The 7,075-nt window shown below is 30.6% G+C and overlaps 1 long non-coding RNA gene across 1 annotated transcript; it reads right to left on the reverse strand.

The window, feature by feature from the left end:
- Window positions 1–2,899: 2,899 nt before the first annotated feature.
- On the reverse strand, window positions 2,900–6,874 carry LOC111025261 (uncharacterized). Its single transcript, XR_002603491.2, has 3 exons — window positions 6,738–6,874; window positions 3,881–4,258; window positions 2,900–3,535 (listed from the first exon to the last, which is right to left on the reverse strand). It is a non-coding gene; the product is annotated as an uncharacterized LOC111025261 (long non-coding RNA).
- Between the last annotated feature and the right edge of the window lie 201 nt (window positions 6,875–7,075).

Consider the following 7,075-nt stretch of genomic DNA (forward strand, 5'->3'; position numbering starts at 1 on the left):
TCGTCACATCTCAAATCACAAGCTGGTGCGTCGACCATTAGCTGTCCGATGTGTCAATGTAACTATTGAATTATTTTACACAGTTACTTATTGTACTGATATCATAAACTAATGTTAACCTATAATATTATTGTAGATGAAGGGATCAATTTTGTGCCATGGGCTCGTTTGACAACGTTCTTGTTTCCTATTTCTCATTTTTTTGAGAAACAGGCTTGTTTGGTAACCCATCTTGTTTCGCATTTCTAAATTTTGAGAAACGTTTCTAAAAAATGGGTCAAATTTTAGAAATTCTAAAAAGTAGTTTCGTATTTTTGCTATTTCCGTTTTTCTTTATTTTATTGTTTAGCAGCATGTTTAGTCTAAATAATATACATTGTACTTTGGTTAATAAAATATTTATTTGGTCTGTTGACACTCACCTACACCTGAATTTCTTCCTTCTCTCAGGCCAAAGTTTAATCCTACCAGAATCTTAATTTTTTTTATATATTTTTTATTTGTTAAATTAAAATGAATTTGAAATTTATTCTTTATTTAGGTTATAATATCTTTTAAAACAAAAATTATATTTTCTATTTATTAATTAGAAATAATGTGAACATTTATTCTTTATTTAGGTTTTTATATTTTGTTAAACAAAAACTATATTTTCTATTTATTAAATTAAAAATAATTTGAAAATTTTCTATTTATTAAATTAAAAATAAATTTGGTCAAAAAAATTAAAAAATAAAAATAATTTGAAATTTATTCTATATTTAGGTTATAATACTTTTTAAAACAAAAAATATATTGTCTATTTATTAAATTAAAAATAATTTGAACATTTATTCTTTATTTAGACTATTATATTTTTTTGAATAAAAATAATATTTTCTATTTATTAAATTAAAAATAACTTGAAAATTTATTCTTTCTTTAAAACTAATAATGTATACTTTTATATCAAATAAATTTATATTGTGAATTATATTTTTCTTTAATGAATTATATTCTTCAAGCATATATTATATATTTTTATATTACATCTACTAAATTTTATTTTAACTATGTTCTAAAAAGATAATTATTTTAACTAAAATAAAATTACGCCAAATTTAATTAACATATATATCATTGGTCAAGAGGTCATGCGTTCGAATCTCAAACCCACAAAGTGTTTACTAAAAAAAACAAGGAATAAGGAATAGTTATGAAACATGTTTTTGTTTTTATTTCTTTTTTGCAAGAAACAAGAAACATAAATGGTTACCAAACGCATTTCTGTTTCTAGTTCTAACAAAATTAGAAACAATAAACAGGAAACAGGAAATGAGAAATAAGAAACACGGAACGAGACCATTATCCAACATAGATACATGTTGGACCTCTTGTCACTAGGCTCGGTACATGTTTAAATGTTTAAAATTATAAATATATGTTGATTGACAATTAAACACATTTTTACATTATCATTTCAGATGATCTGCATATAATAAGCAATTTGCAAGCTTACCTGACTACTATACCAATGAACATGACATATGGTGTACAGTAAGTCCACTCATATGCTTTCATATAGCTGAGTGGCATAAGCCAAATAAAGTTACAAGATAATTTTGTATCAAACAAGCAATCCTAGAAGTGCCCAACTGGGAATCGAGGATACATGACGTAGACATTCGGGATAGCACATGGCAAGACCAAACTGCACCTTATTTGGTGAGGTGGCACATGTGTAGAGATTTTATTATGGTCAATCCTCGGTAGACGATGATGGTACTTGCGATCCCGAATACATGAGTTGATATTTATCAATCACTAGACAAATATCACTCAAGAAGAAGCAATGTTTGGTGCTATATGTTCGATTCCCTCACAACTAGGAAATATAGTGCAAGTAGGGGTGTTCAAAAAACTCGACAACCCAACCCAACCCATGGGTTGGGTTGAAAAAAAAATCAGGTTGGGTTGGATTAGTTTTTTCTAGAACCGAATTCGGTTCGGTTCTCGATTTAGTAAATTTTCTGGTCGATTCAACCCGAACCGAACCGAACCACTGCTAAATAAAAAAAATATTATATATATACTTACTTACTTACTTAAGGGTTTTTGCCTTGTTTTCCCCCTCCCCCCTCCCCCATCCCTCATCTCTGCTTGATTTCCAAACCCTCATCTCTGATGTCGATGGCGGCAGAGATTCCTTCACTCCCTCGTCCCTCATCTCTCCTCTCCCCATGTCCTTTGTCCCCTTTCTTTTTCCATCTTCTTCAATGGTCGCTGCGTTGTGATAGAAGCTTTCGTAATTGTTCATTTTTGTTCATTTTGGCAGAGACTTCATTTCCGTTCGTCTCATCTCCCTCTTTGTTTCTTTTTGTGCTTGTTCAGCGTGACAGAAGCTTTTGTCTCAACCCGACGACCCGACCCGATCCAACCCGAAAATGTAAGGGTTGGGTTGAGTTGGATTGGCCATCATCTTCGGTTCTGTCGGTTCTCTAATCTATCCAACCCAAAAATTCTAGTTGGTCCAAAAAGTCCCCTTAACCCGACCCGACCCAACCCGTGAACACCCCTAAGTGCAAGTATACACTAATTTACCCGTTGTAGTATTTAAACAAGGTCGTCTCCTCACGGAAATAAGTTACAAATCAATTTAGTGATTTTGAAATACCAAAAGTAAAAATAAAAGATGCTTTGACTTGTTTTGTTAAATCTAAATGCATAAGAAGAAAACAACAAACAATAGATAAAATTTCTAATTGTACTTAAGAGCATCCACCCAAAGAACACAGAAATGATGCGAGATTACGATTTGTTATTAAATTGGGGAGGGGATTTTCACTTGCTACTTTTCTCCAAGACGCTATCTAAAATTACTTTAAAACACTGATTGCCCAGATATTCACGGCTCTCTCGAGATACCCAACACATGCTTTAACCCGACTCCCACCATGAATAAAACAAGTTGGCCACACAAGTTTAGTCAGATGGACAAAATAAGCACGCTTCTATAAAATCAGTTCTAAAGTTCTAAAACATAGCAACAATGAATATTACAGCAAGCTCGAGACCCCCCCCCCCCCCCCCGAAGGTGGGGGTTTAGTTCATAATGAAAAATAGGAAAGGAATGGAAAAGACATAAGAAGAATACATTGTTGATGAAGATGATAGAGAATAATAAGCTTCCTCAGGTATACGGTGTGACCCACGAGCAAGACAAATACGCTCCAACTCCTTCTTCGATGAAAACCACTGATGTCAATGAGGGAATGTTCCCTCAAATCAATGCTACCCAAAATGGATCAATAATGTCTCCCCCCTTTTCGACTAGGGCATAATTTTCGTATATACCGGGTCCTTAAAATTTATGGCACCCCTTGCAGGTTGTACGAATGCGGTAACAATTTAAGCTCAATGAGTTACTACACTGTCATCGCTCTGGGGCATCCGGGCGACTATAGGCTCCAGCATTAACGCTTATTTTTCAACGCTCTAGCATAATCCCCACGATCTTGGCAGCACTCCTCTCATCCTTAGCTGAATTCAATCATTCCTGCATAAACCATCCATAATTTAGCATAAATTATTAAAACCGAGGAATTTAGGAATTGTATGCATTCTCACATTTTCTTAGGTTCATTGGTAAGGATCCTCACATTTTCGCACATAAAATGCACAAAAAAAGCCATACGACACTCTCTAATTGAAAGTTATCACTACAGGATTATTTTTAATTTGGTTATAAACTATCTGAATTTAAATATATATTTATTTAATTTTTTTTTCATTTAGGCTGTGTGTTTCGAACAAATAAGTATTCTTTCGTTATTAGAAGATATTAATAGGTTGTGTAATGTTGGTAGAGATCTTTAAAAGCTTCATCAGATGTATAGTGTACCTACACCTGCTCACGGCCCCAAGCGTAGAGGACGTCATCAAGTAGAGCAGGATGCTTCAATCGAGCTTAATGTTCCTGTACTTGAAGTTATATATATCATAATGTCGAGGACGTTCCACCTTTTACCACATACACAAGATGATGTTGGCCCGTCCACGCCTATGGTTATTCTACCGACCCTGGTTAAAGTCAGTTTCACACACCACATTTGCCACCACACAATATGGTTATGGAGCCGGTCATGGACGTGGACGTAGGGAGCATGGATAGTACCTCAACCCTTCAGAGGATTGAGAGACACTGACGACACTAACAGTTCGTCGTCAGCCACCTTGTAATCGGCTACATCCCCATTGTGGGACGGATTAGATAGATAGACTACAAATTTAGAAACTAATCATTATTTTATCTATAAAAATGTAAAATATTACTCTCCAATTCATTATTTTTTAAATTTGAAGTACAACAAATAGATAACTTTACAATTCTTAAAAAATCTTGAGGAAAAATAAAAAATAATATAATTGACTTAAAAAAGAATATTTAAAGGAATATAATAAAAATATGAACTTATCAAAATAAAATAAGAATTTAATGTAAATTAAAAAAAAATTACAATATACGGGACCAGTGCACGCTTAAATGGTCGTCACCATTGTCTGATTTACCCTCTCTTTGGTGTCAAGAAAGTTTAAGAAATGATTTTAAATTCTGTGATTTGAAATTCAATAAATGATTTGAAATTTCTTATCTGGTTTGGAATGAGAATGATTTAAAATAATGTTTGTTAAAAATGAAAAGAAAATAAAAATTTAAAAATTTGAGCTTTTAATCTAAATTTATTATTTATAAATTAAAATACGACAAGGTTAAATTTGTAATTTACTTTGAAATTCTATGAAATCCTTCCAAATGCAGCCATTTTGATCCAGAATTTTTTGTACATGAAAATTGGATTTTTTTGATATGGCGCCAAACTGTGGTTGTCTCTTAGAGATGACCATACACTGTAGTTGTCTCTTGTGGAGAGACCAAACCCCACCTCAATTAAAAAACATTATTTTTGGAATAAGTTTGAGAAAAACACATTTTTTCATTTAATTTTATTTAAACCATCATTATTTTGAAAATAAAGGTAAAAAACATTTTTTTTTAAAAAAAAAGACCTATGATACATAGCATAAAATCTATAATCTATATCTATAATCTATAATATATTAAAATGCACGATCTCGGAAATATATTTTAGGACCATTATACCCCTTTAATTTTTGCTTAATTACAAATAAATAACTCAAATTAATTTTAATTTATTTTATTTGAGAAGTGGCATTTATTTGAGAAGGGTAGAAGTTTTGCTAATCACGTTTGAATTTAATAATAAACTAAAATAATTTTTTGTTTATAATAGAAGTTAAGCTGACTATTATAACTATATTTAATTAATTTATTAATAATCAATTATCAATAAATACTAAATATATGGAATGTAAAAGGTTTTTCTTACCACTTTTAAAAAATTCATTTAATTACAATTCAGGATGGAATTTCTAAAGTTTCGTAACTTTTCATCATCTTACTATATAAATTTGAGTTTTCTTCCACCATTTTGGTCACAAACACTTCTCCCTTCATTCATCTTTTTCGCGCTCTCAAAGAATTCTTCAATCTTGAAAGACGTCTTAAGACTGAGTCGTTTCAATTCCATTTTGTGATGAAATGTTTTCTGTTTGAACCATGATTTTTGATCTCTAGAATGATAATCTTAAAGTATACAATCATGGAGTTGAAAGTATTAGAGATTTCTAGAGGCGTACCATGAAGAAAATTGGTGACTTAATCATAGGAGAGCCAACGACTGAAGCCCTGCAGTTGTTAACGTCATAATTCTCGATTTTTTATGTAGTTACAATAATTTTCTTTGTTCGTTGACCGGAGTGCCAATATATATATATATATATATTAGGCGGTACTCGATTGATTTCATGTGCTGCAAATGACTTTCTAAAATTTTACCATATTGAATAATAATATTGGTCATCAATTATCAAGTGAGAAAATTTATTTTAAAGAATTAGTCTATAGCTACAATATTAGATTTTTTTGTTTTTTATTTTTCTTTTATAATTAATGTGTTTTTTTATTTAAAATGTTTGGTGAAAAATCAATAATTTATTGATAATTACAAGCTTATCTTATTTTGTTTGGAAAAAAAAAACCATGTCCTGACCAAGTTTTTAATTACTTATAAATAGTAAATTAATTAATTAATCAATTATCAATAATAATCAATCTAAAAAGTTGGAATACAAATATATTTTTTTTTCATTTCATTCCCCTGGAATTTAAAGAATTTTAAAATAATAAATATAATTATAATATGAAATCAAATAATTAAAAATATTTTTTCTTTATTGAAGTTGAAAATTTTAATATACGACAGTTAAAAAAAATTAGGTTGGAAAATCTTTATAATTTTAATTGAACAAGCAATGTGTAGTTAAAAAAAGAAGATCCTAAATTAAGTAAAATAAACTTTTCAAAATGAGAATACAAAAAAATTGTTATATTAACAATAAGAAAATGTAACCTAAACTTCATTAAAAATTGTTGTTGTATATGACAATACAATTTATATGCACTCAAAAAGATTAAATGAATAGAATGTGAAAAGTTAGAATGTAAAAAGTTACGCATTTAGTGTGCATAAATTAATTATTGATGGACAAAATACATACATGCACAGTGGAAGCGAGCAAGGATCAAAATAACAATCTAGATGCATATTCCAACCTATGATTAAACATCCATGATCATGCATTACGATGCTTAGAGAAAATGAGAGAAAATTACATACCAACGACCACCAAGAGGTCTTCCTAGCTATTCTCAATGCTTGGAATAAAATGGTGGGACTCTTTTTTAAAAGGAAAATTTGAGAGAAATATGGAGCAAAAGAGGAGTTATGTAAGCTTTTCAAAACCATCAAAATGGCCAAAGGTTCCAAGAGTTTTTAATGTTTGAACAAATGGCTTCTTAAAAAGGCAAAATTACATACAACTCTTGCATGTCTATGTTCACCAAAAGCTTACAACACATATTCCACTCGTGCATGGCATGACTAAGTGTCAAAATGCATGTCTAAGTTCACCAAAAACTTACAACACACACTCCACTCATGCATGTCATGGTTAA

Source organism: Momordica charantia (genome assembly GCF_013281855.1).
Source record: "Momordica charantia cultivar OHB3-1 chromosome 8 unlocalized genomic scaffold, Mcharantia_2.0 BLBB01000008.1, whole genome shotgun sequence".
Lineage (NCBI taxonomy): Eukaryota > Viridiplantae > Streptophyta > Magnoliopsida > Cucurbitales > Cucurbitaceae > Momordica > Momordica charantia.